Source organism: Cavia porcellus, unplaced genomic scaffold (assembly GCF_034190915.1).
Source record: "Cavia porcellus strain 051 isolate PalLab524CR breed Dunkin Hartley unplaced genomic scaffold, mCavPor4.1 scaffold_2, whole genome shotgun sequence".
Lineage (NCBI taxonomy): Eukaryota > Metazoa > Chordata > Mammalia > Rodentia > Caviidae > Cavia > Cavia porcellus.
This window is the reverse complement of record NW_026947485.1, coordinates 125,346,156-125,362,026: the sequence shown is the minus strand read 5'-3', so window position 1 is coordinate 125,362,026 and position 15,871 is coordinate 125,346,156. Positions and strand designations below refer to the sequence as shown.

General features: G+C 37.2%; 1 long non-coding RNA gene across 1 annotated transcript in view; it reads right to left on the bottom strand.

The window, feature by feature from the left end:
* Positions 1 to 8,741: 8,741 nt before the first annotated feature.
* LOC134475277 (uncharacterized) overlaps positions 8,742 to 15,871 on the bottom strand; it is a 431,885-nt gene continuing 424,755 nt past the window's right edge. Inside the window, exons 3-4 of the long non-coding RNA XR_010046400.1 lie at positions 13,065 to 13,171; positions 8,742 to 10,753 (exon numbers count right to left, since the gene is read on the bottom strand). This is a non-coding gene — a long non-coding RNA (uncharacterized LOC134475277). The remainder of the gene's footprint in view (positions 10,754 to 13,064; positions 13,172 to 15,871) is intronic.

Sequence of the window (15,871 nt, the reverse complement as noted above, 5' to 3'; positions counted from 1 at the left end):
TACTTTAATGCACTACTGGGATCAGAAATAGCTTTAGTGATAGAGCCGCTCCACTTGGAAGAAAAAAGATGAAAGAAAGAAAGAAAGAAAGAAAGAAAGAAAGAAAGAAAGAAAGAAGAGAGAAAGCAAAGCAGAACAAAGTAAAGCTTGTTTTCTTGCCTCTTACATCTCTTCTGCCCCGTGTTAGTAAGCAGGTGAAAAGTGTCATATTATAGTACCTTGACTCTTAGTCCAAGATACTCACCTATTTCTAAAAAAGGTGTATCTATGTTTTGTCTGGTAAAGTAATCATCAGTGATACCTGCAAAAAGTCACAGTGCCTTTAGATATTTATTTTTAAGACCTCACATTGGTGAAAACTGAAAAAAAATTATTAAATGGGACCTGATTTCCAAAAATTTATTATTATGTCACTGAGCTATATCCACAGCCCCTTTGAAATTTTTAAAATAAAATAAAATTTCACTTGAAATTTTTAAAAAATGCATGAAAATTATCATAGATTTGTCCAATTTGCTCTGAACACAAACCAGCTGAGCAAGTCAACTAGCTGCAAATGCTGGGCATGTCCTATGGAAAAGAAAGAGTGAATCAGAGGATGGAGCCAACAGACTGGAGAAAGGAGTTAAGAACCACGAGTCACCAGACCCTCTTAGAAAGCACAACCAGCCCCTGGTGCAGGAAGTGGCAGCGCTCTCTGTGCTGGATCAGAACTGCTCTGTGGACTAGTGGCATCTTCCCAGCACACACTACCAGCTTGCACTGGAGTGAAGTAATCAGATGTCGCAGCCACCACCTGCCATGGGATCATTATGCTTGCGGAAAAAGCCCATGTAGAGAAGCTGAATGGAGAAACAAAGAAGGTGACCACAGGGCTCCCTGCTGTACCAGCATCCCATCCCCCTCCTGCACGGAGCCTGCAACAATCTGGAGAACCTGGCCAGCTGATCATGCAAAACAAGGCCCCCCCACCCACCCCTGCAAACCATCTCAGCCTTCGTCTGCTGTTTGCAGGACTAGATGTGGCCAAAGCAATGGGCCAAAGAGAACCTGCATTTGCTGAACTCTGCCTTAATTCATGGCTGGCCAAATCAGAAACAAAATAAACCGGTAGTTATTGTATTCTATGAAGTTTTGTGATGGACTAAACATCTAACTCAAACAATATGTAATATTAGTTCTTCAAAGTCTAATTTTGTAATCTGTATAATGAAATTAAAAGTAGATTATGAATGTCTCCTTTTTCTTTGATTCATTTGGCAATTTAAAATTCAGTGCAGTAAACTTCTTAATGTTCCAAGTTAAAAGACAATGATTCATTTCTAAGTAATTTCTTGCCTCTCAAAAAGTATTTCAGTGTGGCCTCCAGGTGGAAATTATCTTTCCTGTTCCTTTTCCCCACAACTGTTAACTAAAAGCACAACTCACCTGGATTATATTCCAAATTGCCTGGTGAAACCTGTCTCAGAGGTTCCATACTGTATTACTAGTCTCTTCAATATATTTCAAGATATCCAAAGATAAATAAGATAGTATTCCTTCCCTAAAGGAGGACAAAATCTTACACTTTTCAAGGATTTGAGTAAATAAATACATGAATGCTATGCATGACCGAGATTTGTCCATGAGAAAAATTCAGACTATTACAAGACTTCAAAAGGGAGGGAGTGTTGGGTAGAGGGTATAACAGAGTGTGTATGTTGGAAATCTGGTGGGAAAAAACTGGAATTTTATAGACTTTTCCCTCCAAAGTAGACTACAAGCTCCTCGAGAGCAGGAATACCATGGTCTTCATCTTTGTATTTCTCAGGCACCTGTCAAAGAGTTTTGACATAATTATTTGTTGAACAAATTATTGGATGGATTTCCCATTTCTGTGTATTGTATTCTTGGGAAAGAATCACTTGATTATCTTTGTTCTAAGATAATAATTTGACAGTGTCTTTTTTACTAGCAATTTCTGTGGAATGCGGAGAAGCTTGCCTAGAAAGCCATTGTGATATTTGCAAAGAAACTCTAAAAGCACAAATTATTATTAGATAAAAGGACAAATTTCACTAATATTTTTCATGCAGCAATGATTTTTCCATGCTTGTCTGGTGTAAAAAGCACAAATATCTTTGTCATGAAAGCCCATGCAGTTTATACAAGCTATTTGGACAGGCTCTGCCTTTCCTCATGATGTTGTAAACTGTAATGTTTATAGTCATAAGCATATTAGCTGACTGAAGGAAATGAGAGCAAAACAAAAAAAAGAGAGAGAGAGAGAGAGAAAGAAAATCTAATTCACAACAGAGTTGAAAAAAACAAAGATTAGAATGAGGTCCTTCATGTCACTCAGATAAGTTGTTACACTCTGTATCATGGACTTCTAATGCATTCACAAGTTGTGAGTGTCATGTGGGCATGAGCTAGTTCTCATCCTCCCACTCAGACTTCCTTCCTAATAGCAAGTTGTTCCAAAATATCTTGTCGGCAAGCTCTTGCTGCTGCTGGAACACAACTTGATTCAGAAACCTTTGCTCTTTGCAAAAGAAAGATAATATTTTATTTTCAGGCTTGTGATATAGATCAGTGTTGCAGATAATCTCAGCATTCCAGGAATGCCTAAATGAAACACATGTAAAATATGATATATAAATAACATCCAAGTTGTATAATACATATTATAATAATGAGAGGAAAATTGCTCTAAAGGATATAACTATGTATAAGTATGCAAGATAGATAACCATATTAATTTTTGTTAGTTCATCAAACAGGATGGCTTGTACGGTCATCATTTGATTGTCCATTTTTTGTGCTTTGATTTTGCAACTTGAACAACTTCTTTTAAGATAATAATACATAATTTATCAACTAGTGATTTCTTACATTTTTTTGAAATTTTGTCTCACTTTTATCCTTTTTCTATTTCCCTTTTTTTTCTCTAAATAAAAAAGTGATATGTATTCTTGAATTAAACTAGAGTTGAAATGCTGCATACATATACAACAATCTCCTAGGGTTTTTTTTTTTTTTTTTTTTTTTTTTAGGTCCTTTTTCTTTAAAGCTATTTGTATGTTCCTACTTAAGTAAAATTAGTAAGAATTGCAATTTATTCAATGTACTTTGGAAAAAAACATCAATGTATGTAACTAATATAACCACATATGCTTATGTCAATGATTGGATTAATTTAAAAAGAAAACAAATAAATAAAAATTCACCAGCTCCAGCCTCAATAGACTTGAAAACTGCAAAAAGGTTGGAATAAAACTATGGTTTTAGGAACTGATCATGGTTTATCTTGGCCACTATTTACCACTCAGACTTCTCTGTTGGAGACAACATCCCTCTCAGCTCATCCTATCTACCTGATCTTCATCCAGAAACTGACCAGGAAGAATGGGTGAGGCTAGAGCCGGTAAACCGTTGTCATGTGCTGGTGGATTCAGATGCTGCAGAGTCGCATGGGGGCATCAGTGAACCTGGAATCGGACACACTTCTATGCTGTTCCTCAAAAATCTCTGGTCCACAAAGAAATGGTGGGCAAGGGGCAAGAATTATATCCATATATATATATACACACTCATGTATATACACATATTCATGTATATGCACGCTGCAAAATATTTATGTTTGTGCTTTCTTTGATGATGAATCAAAAAGTCAATGTAAAAGTTGTGACTAAAACCTAATGCACTGAGAAACTGACAGCAATGGTGGTAAGTGTGCCGGCAATGGGGTAACAATGTCAAAGGTCACTGTGTCCTCTGAAGATCTACATGAGTTACAGAAGAGAAATGGACCCTGACCTGGAGAGAAAGACAGTGGAAGTATCCCATTGAAACTCCCTTGGATCTCAATAAAGAAGAGAATCTGGGTGTCTGGAAACAAAGTTGGCTTTGAGACTTGAAGGTTATCACAGAGCAGTGGAGAAGGTTTGCAGGATGTTATAGCAAGAGTAATTCATATGAAGCCAAATGAAAGTTTTGTGAGCTGCAGTGAAGTTTTGCTCTGTGGAATTGGGCTATCTATCCTTATTAGACAAACCTGCTAATTTAGATTCACACTTTTCTTCATTATGACCAGTATCTTGAAACTTAAATGGGAGAAAATACTGAAATTTCTTCCAAGGCAGGGGAGATTGAAGGAATTGAGTAGACCTTTTTTTTTTTTTTTTAATCCCAAAGAAAACATACCAGTGGATGACATGAAAAGTCATCCATCTGTTGTCATACAGATGCAAATCAAATCTGCTCCATAATAACAAGTCACTTTGTACTTACTGGGGTGGATACTAACAAAAATAAAAACAAAAAGTAAAAATTTGCAAGGCCTTGGAGAAAACAAAACACTTATGCACTATTGTTGGGTAAATCAAATGGTGGCACCACTGTGGAAACTGTGAAATCTCTGTGTGCCCCAAAGAGTTTAAATCAAGATCTCAAAGATTTACATGATTCTCCATACTTAGTGCAGCAGTGGCACAATAGCCATGGCACAGAGAAGACTTGTGTCCATCAACAAATGAATGCATGAAGAAAACCCTGACCTTCGATCTAACTTTGTCCCTCACCTCCTCCTGAAAGACCACTACCTTAATCCTGGGCTAACTCAGAGGAGAAGGTTAAGGTTACAGACATGGTGAGTGACAGCTTTCTGGAGAGACAGACACCAGTAATGAAACACTAGTTAACAGCAAGGTAAGGCATTGGCTAAAGAGATGTGGGAATAGATTCCATCTATTTTAGAAAAATAAAACATATGTAGACATCAAGTTATTTAAAAGTTAAAATAGTCAAGTAAACATGTCTGGGGTCCATGGAGATCTGGTCAGGTCTTCACCACTTCACACAAGGCTGACGACTGGTTGCAGCAAATCAAACAGAAGACAATTGGCAAATCCAAGGGGCTCATGGAGAGTGTTTGTAAAAACAGCATGAAATTCCAATAAGGATAAAGGTGTGCACTAGCAATTCCTCTCTTTCCAAGAGTTGTTTGTTGAAAAATGACGAAGAATATGATCAAATCAAGGCACAGCACATTCTTAAACAGGCAGTCTGAGAAAAAAGTGATGACATACAGAAATGGTTTCATAAGATCAGGCCAAAAGAAGAGAATAGAAGAACAGCTGGGGTTGAAAAAATTTAAGGAATGTTGTGTGAGTCAAATAGAAAACTTTCAATCAGGGGAATCAACAGAGAATATTTGACTGTCACCCTTGGTGGTCATTGGAATAAAAGATAAAATGGGTAGTAGTGCTGAAGAATAAACTATTAGTCCATAGCAAAGCATGCAACAGGAAGTGATGTCCTTGCTGTTGGTAGAATTTGCCAACCACAAGAATTTTCTGAAGCCACAAGCCTGACTGGGGACAGGGATGGTAATGTCTTCTCACTAGCTCACTTCCTCTGCGTCTTCCTGTGTCTGATGATAGCAGCTTCATGTTGGAAGAGTGGCTGCTGGAGGACCTGCCCTCAGCACATTTGCCTTCTGCTTGCTGCTTTGCGTCGAAAACAGTGTGTCAGGAAAAACAGCTGCTAGGCCTCCCTCCTCCAGGAATTATGATATATGAGGTCAAATAAAGTAGTATATTTTGGTGATGTGAAGATAAACGTGAAAACTTCAGCCTTGCATCAAGTTATGCAAGCCAGGGCTAGAGCTTGGTCAGCAGAGAGTTGCACAATTGCTGACTCAGGAGAGCCTCACCTTTTTCCTTCCACTAAATAGGAAAAAAACAGCATCTAGTTTTCATTTTTAAACCAAAACGTGCTTCATGAACTAATCTTCCTTCTCCTCTTTTGTTTCAGAACTTCATGTGGGGTATAATCTGAAAACCACCAGTAGGAAATAGAGAGGCTTCACGTCCTTAAATCACTAAATTATCTACTCTGCTCGTTTTGCGGTGAAAGTGGTGACGGGATGATTGCTATGATCATTGGCAAGTCATGATGTGATTTATAGATTAGGAAGATGATTTTGATATTAGGGTGGGAAGTAGGTTGGTAGAAACTATAGGAAGATGGAATGAGATAAATCAAGAAACTGCTGTCAAAATCTAGGGAGAACGAAGGGTCTATGTAAAAACACAGGATTATTCGGGTATTAAAGATTGGTCACTAGTAGGACATGATGGAAAGGGTAAAGTACAGAGAGGAAGGGAGTTAGAGTTAAAACAGTGTTTCTGATTTGGGTAGAGGTTCCCTGACTGAGACAGGGAAAACTGGAGAAAGTGACCACGTAAGAAGGAAAATATAACAAACCCATTTTGGAGCATGTTGATTTTGGAGATTCAATTTTAGACATGTTAGAGATGTCCAGCAGAAAGCAGGATATAGAGTTCTGAAAATAGATGAATGTGAGAGCTCAGTGCTGAATGCAATCGGTTAGATTGTGGATCACCCAGGCAGAAAAATCAGAAAAGAGGTCCAGAGGCTGTGTTTTGATTTTAACCAGTTTGACTTTGTAAATGACAGTTGATCAAGAAACTACAGATGAAGGCTTTTCATTTGTATATGTAAATCTTCATTTAAGAAAGAAATTATTACATGCAATCCACTTTTTAATGGACTAGTTTTCCCATCGTTGTTTGTGTCATTAGATGCTTCTTTGCTAGAGAAAGGAAGTGAGAGTTCCCTAGGGTCCCATGTCTGTACATGTGAAAATGCGAGGGGGCAGCCAAAATGCCATGTATTTATATGTGCACATTTACATATATTTTTATCAGTAGATACATAAGAAAAAATACCAAAAATGTGTTCGTAAGGGCTGAGGAACACTAGTTTTCACAGGATGAGGAAGGAAATGTTTGCTATGTGGGTATAACTACTTTTCTTTTAGTTCTGCTTCTAGACAGTATACTGTCAAAGCTACTCAAAGGATCCCCATGCACCAGTACAGCCTGCTTCTTCAGATAAAGGGGCTCCCAAAGTAAACAACTCTTAAATGATTCAGTTGTACACACTTGTATGGGTTATATGTGTGTGTGTCTGTGTGGACAAACATACACACATACTTAATACACATATGCACACACAGTATTTTAGCTGGCAGAAAGACAAAAATTTAAGAGTATGGCAGTTATTGTGGAACATTTAAGGAACAATATCAAAAGCCTAAAATACATGAATTATGGTAGCACAACAAATTTAAAATAAGTTAATGCATGTACAGGTACAGATTACCTGTAATGAAAGTGATCATTATGTATACTTGAAATGTACCAATAAACAATGAATTTTAAAAAGAAAAAAACAGAAATATATAGTTCTGTTCCCATTATAAAATGAATTTTCAATGTTTTGATTACTTTTGCATAATACGTTATACATACCAATTCTTGGTGAATTAAGAAACTTGGTATTGAAGATGATACTAAAGAAAATTATCTTTTCTTGCTCTTTATATTTGTATCTTATGTACCTAAATATTCTTCTTTATGCTTTTGTTTTTATAACAAGTATAGCGTTTCTGTCATTTTGTCCTAAACTCAGATAATTTATTGAATTTCACACTTGAAGTTGCCTAAAAGTTATTCAGAATGCCTCCAGAAATGGATTTTCCTAAAGCCAGCAAACTGAGTACTTGAAGAATGTAAGTTTTGTAGTAAGCCAATAAATAACACCAACTTTTGTTGCCTTTTGAGTTTGAGAACTAAAAAGTGAAGCTTAAAATTGGAACTTTTTGTCTGAATAGGTTTATGGGAGTGGAGTGGGGAGATGGCTATTGATCTGTGATCAGATAAACTGCCTCTTAAATCTCCATTCATCAGGACTGAATGGATTATAAAAGAGGCCCAACCTGTACACAGGCAGCTCTACCTTAGCACAGGAGGCACCAGAGCTCTGGCTTCCAGCAAACAAGCTGACCTGACTAAAACCTCCAGCGTCTGAGGCAAGCATACTCAGCTTTTTCTCCCAACCTTTAACTTCAAGTAAGTCTTTCTGTTTCAACAGGGAAGGGGAAAAGAGAGGAAAGAAAACTTGGTACTTCTTTTCTAGGGTAGTTTCTGTATGAAAACACAGGACACACAAAATACATTCCTACTTCCCCAATAATTTTAGCGTATGCAAAATCACTTGCATTGAGCCTGATGATGTAAATCAGAGAAATATTATGGAGAATCAGATCAATTTTATTGCCATAACAATGTTCATATTCAGTTTAATTTTCTTTCTTTTCATTGCTCTAGGGAAGCAATGTTCTGATTTAAGGAAATGAGAGGGAAGCAATGTTCTGATTTAAGGAAATGAGTGATTCTCATGTAGTCAAGAAAACTAGAGGTATTTTTAAGTGCCTATTTATAGTTTTCCACAGTATAGTCCCAGTATTTTAATGAACGTATTTAATCAATTTCTTTTTCATATGGTGAGATTTGAAGCACTTGTAGAATGTTCTGTTTTTAACCTCTGTGGCCTGCTTTATCATTTAGAAAGTCAGGACAAATAATCTTCATACATCTTTACAAATTCTTCATGGAAATTAGTTGACACTCTGATGATAATGTTTTGTTTTTGTCTGAAGAGGTGAAGGATGCAGTTGTGTTAAGAGAGAAAGCTTAGTAGTGTTTGGAGCCCAGAGAAAAAATAAGCCAAAAACAGTTTGATTAGGAAAATATTAACTTTAAATAATGATTAGAAGTTTCTAGTAAGAATCACCATACTTAAGGATATCTACACATGAGAAGCAGAATCGTATTTGCTTTGATTTTCAAACATATATTATATTGTAATTAAGTCAAATGTAGACACTGCATTGTACAAAGTGTTTAACAGTTTATTCTTTTTACTGATGTTACTGGATTCTACATGGTCACTATTACACACTTGAACCTCTAGTTGAAACCTTTCCTTAAAAAAGAAAATTCCATGAAAAAAAAACCCTTATTTTTATGATCGAGTTGCACAATTAATATATGAATTTATAATGCTAAAAGGTCATATTTGTATTTATCAGTGCATTAACCTTATTAAAATTTTAAAGTAAATTCAAAGTTTTCACAAGATGGCTGTAGCTTTTCTATAACTACAATTAATGCAGATATTTAGAATATTGGAGTGGTTGGTCATACATCTTCACATTTTATGAAGGTGGAGATAGTGTCTTTAGATCACCAATTTGCTTTCCAAAGTATCAATGCCCTTGATACTGAACACAGAGCGGGTGTGTAATACCACTTTCCTGCATTTCTCAGCGAGTTAAGAAACTGAAGATGCTCTCAGTCTCAGGGAAGGTCTTATTAATTTGCAATGGGTTTAATTACTAATCTTTTTAATGAAAACAGAAGTATAAAAGTAGTTTTCTTTCATGTTTGTATTATGCTCTAGTGATGCCACATTTTTAGGAAGTATTTTAAATTTTTCTAAAATGGAATAATTTGGTGTTAGCACATGAATGGTACCTTGTAGAGTTTTCTGTTATTTTAAATAACGAGGGTCATTTGAACCATGGGACAAATGAACTGTAGACCCACTTTTATGGGAAATATGGACATTGTCACCTGTAATTGATCTAGATTGGCAATGAGTACTATGAGAAAAATAACACAAAAGGCCACACCAGCTTCTGCAGCCTCTGTATTTAGGGAAGGATAAATGATTCTTTAATACAAACAGGAGATTTCCTACTTTTTAAGATAGGAAAAACTTTAGAAATATAATCATAATAACTGAAATAATTTTCAATTTAAGAAATTAGAAAGTGCTGCAAATTATGGTGCAAAATAGTGACCAATGATCCTCAAATCTCAGTTTATTTGCTTTTAAGCCATGCAATTGTATGAACTGACTTAATCCATCTATATGTTACTTACATTTCTAAAATGAGAATGATGATACCTATTTCATAAGAATTATTGTGAGGAGTAAGAAAACTTTACTAAGGAACCAGGACAATGCCTAGCACCTTTATATATTGGCACCCCATTTTGTTCCCACAGAAATGTAGGAAAATTTTGAAGGAAATTTGCTTATACTCTACGAAAGCATTTAAAGTGACATAATTCAACATAGTGGGATGTACCTGTGACCCAAATGCCTGGGAAGACTGAGGTAGAAGCCTGATCCTAAATTCAAGGCCAACTTGGACAACACAGGAAAATCCATTTTATATAGATAGATACAGGAGAGAAGGAGGGCAGGAGAGAGAGAAAGAAAGAGAGAGAGAAAGAGAGACAGACAGACAGACACAGGCAGAGACAGAGATAAAGACAGAGATAGAGAGAAAAGCACAAAACCAACACATATCTACTGGGCTGTGTTGTGAGCAGGTGCCGGGTTTAGATCATCTACAGACCTAGTTCTCTTACATCTTCCCAAGTTTGCCATGCTGGTGCAGGACACTTAAGGAGAGAGAAACAGCACCTGAGGTCTCTCGGGGAAGCGTTGACAAAGGGGAGAAACAGATTCTGTTGGACACCACTGTTTCACCTCTAGTGAGCAAGCTGTCTGTATCTGCTCTCTCCATTTCTTAGAGACAGGATTACTCAACACTTGTGTGGATGCTGTTTCCTTTACTAAAATGCTAACCATGTTAGAGACAGCTGTGTGGGACAGAATGGAAGTGCCTCAGTCCAGTGCAGAGGTGGAAGCCACCCATCACAGACTGCGAGAAGAAACACACATAGAAGAAACACACAATCCCCTCTCCTGGGAAAGAAACCCACTAAGTGAAGCGATTAACTGATTTGTGGCAACGATCCTCAGTGTGTGATCCACGGCAGCATTTGAGAGCGTGGTAGATGATAGAACTGTGGGGGACCGGCGGCAGCTGAAAAGATAAGAAGTATGAAACATAAATGACTTTTATTTTGAGAATGCGGGGAGAGACATCCCCGATCCCCTGGGGCATGGCATCTCCCCCAGGGTCTGTGATCTCTCCATGGAACACGTGGAGTGGAGGCATACATGTAGCTTAGGTTAGGGGTGGTGCCTGAGGGGCATTAGGGATGCACAGGCAGCCCATTGGTATTCTTTTGGCACCATAGGTAAATCCCTAGGGGTGGGGGAGATAGGAGCTCCTTGGTTCTGGCTGAGGCTTTTCCTGCTACAGTGTCTGGCCTGGACCAAAACTCTTTCAGTAGATTTTTTGGACAAAGGGATTAGGTCTTGGTCCAAATACTTCCCCAGATGATTAGCTTGTTTACAACCAATCTCCACACACTGGGCTCAGACTAGTTTCTAGCCCATCCCAACAGATAGTTATGTGATGAGTGGAGTTTCAGAATCAAAGATGAGGAGTATTTTCTCATATTTTTCCTTAGTCGACAATATTCACATAAGTAAGTATTAGTAACTAAAAATTGAGGGAGAGAGATTTTCTTTTCAGTATTTGAACACTGAAAACCTCATAGGACAATTTCATCTTCCCAGAGTGGGCATCTTACACAGCTAGGGAGAGGGTTTATGGAGGAAAGAGAGAACTAAGCCATCTCCTAAAGTGGTTCTGTGTCAGGATGTAGGACCTGCACTACCCCAGGATTAAATCCTGTGGTCTCAAGACCTAAAATGCAGTTCAGTGACCATGGCTGTGGCCTACTTGAAATTTACTGGGAGCAAATTTTAAATGATCATCTCATAAAAAGAAAAATAGGTACCATGTGTAGTAATAGATACATTAATTAACTTTATGGCTGAAACCATCTCACAATTTATGTGTATATCATGACAGCTTGCTGTGTACCATTTCATACACAATTTTGAACATCAATTATATATAAATAAAATGGATTTTTTTATTTAAAAGATAAGTAGGTTTAAAGCCAGAGTTGTTGAAGCTGATGTGAGGTGTGATTTCTTGTCTTTTCATTTCCCACCAGAAGATATCTGCCTTGTATAATTGATGGGTAGGCTTAATGACTTGGAAATTTCTATTTTTTTAACTGTTGGTTTAGCTGTTACTATTTTACCAATTCCCAGATCCATTCTCGTGCCATTAATGATGCCAGAGAGCAGCTGCATTAAAGCTAAGGTTGTCTCCTGACTTTATCAGCATTTGAGGTCACCATCTATAAGTAGTTCAAAGGGATTCTCCTCCCTCCACGGTCTGATGTTTCCCCACCTGTTATAAGCTTAAGGCAGTCCCAACTATGTTGCTAATATAACTCCTCTGCATTTTCCCCTATGGGTTATTTCTTTTCCTTTTCAAATGAATAGTCGCATTATTTGTCTATTATTCATTGAATTTGAACTCTCTAAACTCTCTTGGATTACATCTGCTTTTCTTATTTGTGTATGATTTTTATCTAATGATTTAACCAATGAGTTGCTTCCTTCTTGTGAGGAACCAACGCTGGACATAACCTGTTGAGTAGCATCAGCTCTTTCTCCGTCTGTCTAATGTATTTCAGCCAATGGTAGATTCTGGAGTGAATTTATGAAGACCTCCAGGTTTGACTTTTTATGGGGAAAAGGGTCAAATAAACAAAAGGAGTCAGGAACACTAAGGACACCTAAAAAATAGATAAGTACTTTCATATGGCATCAAATATGAAACCAAGGTACTGATCTAGTGTTCATGATTTTGGCATCAATTATGACATTCAGATAGCCAAAATCAAAGATATGGCTATGACCACAGCTACTGTGAAGACCTCAAAAAGAATGACTGACCTTTAGCGAATTCCTTGTGGCATCAGTGGAAGGTAACTGGGCCTGATATTTCATTAAGAGAATTTCCATTCTAATAAGATTCTATGAGTCTATTTGTATATTTTGTATGTGATGTTCATAATTTCTTCTTAATATTACATATAACTTAGTATTAAAGGATTCATTATACTAGCAAATAATTTTATTTGCCTTTGTATTTCTCTAAGCCTTCCAGACTTTCACTATTTGATTGCAGATTGCAGATTTTAACCAGTTTGTAAATGCAATCAATCAAAACTGCCATGGTTAGAGAAAAAACGAGTTCACTGTTCTTTTCTAACCCAGACACACTTGTGCTTTATAACATTTTGAACTAGCAAAAAAATGAGTTAGGTTTCATTCAGAACAGTGTGGCCTCTAACTAGGGTTAGGGACAAACTATGAATGCCTCTGTCAAAAGGCAGACATGTAAGATAGGGAGTGAAACTTACAAGGTCCAAAGGGAAAGTCAGAGTAGGCAATAAATCTGCAAGCAATGATCTTGAACTGCTGTTCCTTTGCCCATGCAGAAGCTGAAGATTGTGATGCAGTCACCAACCTGGAAGAGACAGGGCTTCCAACTGTAACACATGTGTGCTCTTTTGGAAGAGAGATAATCATCCAATCCCCTGATTGACTGATAAAATCTCCATATATTTTTTTCCCTGTGTTTTTCTCCATTCTGTTCACTCATTCTGGGTTTTGCAGAGCTCGCTTCCTTGTGATTTGTCTTCCTGACCCTAAAGCCCATGTACATTGCTGCCTTGGGTACCTCTCCACCGCTGGTTCCCAATGGAAGTGCTTCCCAAGATCCAGCCTGGGAGTGGGAGTGCAGCGTGTTTGAATTCACTAAGCTCTGGATTTGAGAGACTTGTTGAGGATCAGCCTTTGCCACCAAATGGGGTTTCTTGCCACCAACTTTAATCCGGAAGTTGTAAACACTCCTGAAACCCATCTCCCCATTCCACTTGGCCTCATATCCTAAAACCAAAGGACCTGCAAAGGAACTTAAAGAGTCTACGAAGCCTCTACTTTCTGAGATGATAGTCCCTGGAAGCTCAGACACATAACATCTGAAAAAGTGTCCCAGCTCTCTACTCCCCTCCTGTACCATGTCACTTCTGCCCACATCCCAGGCCCTGTCATCCATGGTGGCAGCCTCAGGGACAGTCCACATGCCAATGATTTCCAGAGCTCTCTGGCTAAGCCCTGGAGACTGCTCACTCTAGTCAGTCTTATATTACAATTCCTTCCACAGCATTTCACCAAGCTGAAGTTAGTTATCTGAATGTAAATGACTCCCAACCCTGTTCCTCACTATCCTGCTCTTACATCTGTCCAAAATCAGTCTGTCCTGCCCCTATTTTTCCCATCATGAAATAGCAGCAGCATCCACCCTGGCTCAGATCAGCACTGTGACACAAGTTCTTTGCTGTCTTTTTCTCCTCACCACTTACAGATCAGCAAATTCTGGCCATTGGACTTCTTAAGACAGTTGTAAGTATGGACAGTATGCATCTGTAATGCAAAAAAATACTGCAAAATCATAAAATTGACACCGGTGAACTAATCACTCAAATGAAGACATAAAAGTCATTGTGACTTTTTTGTTCATTTCACTTAGTGCTTATCTATATAGCATGCTAATGTTCCTTTTCTTCTCTGGAGCTAATTACTATTCTAAATTTTGTATTAATCAGTTTCTTGTTCTTCATCATATCTATGCCCTAACTATATACATAAATCTGCCTGTCTTTGAACTCTATAAATACTGTATTCTAATGCTGTTATTTTCTACTGCTGAGACACAATACTTGATGCCCACAAATTAAAGAGGAAAGTTTTATTTTGACACAATTTGTAAAGGTTCCAGTCAATGGTTGGATGAGTCCAATCCAGGACAACACAGTAACAGGCCTGGCAGAGAAGAAGTAGCTGAGAGACTGTGAGGGGGAATGTGAAGACAGGAGCAGGGAAGAGTAAACCCTTCTGGGTGAGGCCCCAGTGACCTGCCTTGTCCACCCAGATCCCATCTCCTAACTGTAAGTCAGCTGTGAGCTCATCAGTGGACTAATCCATTGATGATGCCCACACCCCCGTGATCTGGTCACCGCCAGAAAGCTCCAGCTGTGAGCACACTAGGTTTGTGGGGCCCTCCAGATGTAAGCTATAACACATATGTACTGTCGTTAACAGCATGCTTTGTTTTACACAATGCTATGATGCAATATTTATCAGTATTGCTACAGATAGTTAACCTAAAATTTATGTATTAAAACATTTCATGAGTATGCAGTCATTTATTGTTAAATTCTTTACCATTGGTTATGGGTTTTAGTTTTCTTTTATTATTACAAAGCCTCTATGCCATTCAGTCAATCCTCTTGACCAAGAGTCTTATTAACATCTAAAAGTGGATTTTCTAGATTGTGACACATACATATTTTAAACTTTGCTACTTAATGCCAAGGGAATTTGCAGTGTACTAAACTCCATCTTACGGAGTTTAAGAGTTTCTATTGCTTCAAATCTTGGCCAACACTTTTAAGACATTTATTTTTGACATACTTTAAGACATTTATTTTTGTCATTATGATGAGTATAAAATAGTATTTTGTTGCAGTTTAATTTTAATATTTCAGAAATTTAATGTAAGTGAATATAATTTTTATTTATTTTTGGCCATCTGTTTTCTCTTCTGTGAAATATATGTGCTTGTATTTTTGTCCATTTTCCTATTAGTTTGTTTAACATTTCTTAGTGACTTTCAGAAGTTCTTTATAAGTATGTATTGATATTTTTCAGCAATAAATGTGCAGATTTTATTCTAGTAGTTTTGGACCTTTTTTGCACGTTTTGTAATTTTTTAATTAATAAAGAAGGTTTTTCTTTGTTTTCTTTAAAGTAACCCCTACATTTTAATGCAAATTAGGTGAATTTAAATAGTTTCCTATCTTATTTAAGAAAGCTTTACTCCCTCCAGAAGTCATAAGCCAAACATGTCCTATAATTTCTTGTAAAATTGTTAAAAAGTCTTTGGCATTTAAGATTTTAACACAGCTGAAATTATTGTATATGATGCGATACAGACAACAGATTTTTAAATAATTGGAAATAATTTTTAAATAATTGGAAAGTACTTGTCACCGGTTGCATGATTTATATCATGTTGCTATGTATGGATGAGTTTAGCTCTTCACTCACTTCTATTGATGTATTTTAATTCTTTTCTTAATATCATAAGTTTACCACAATAATT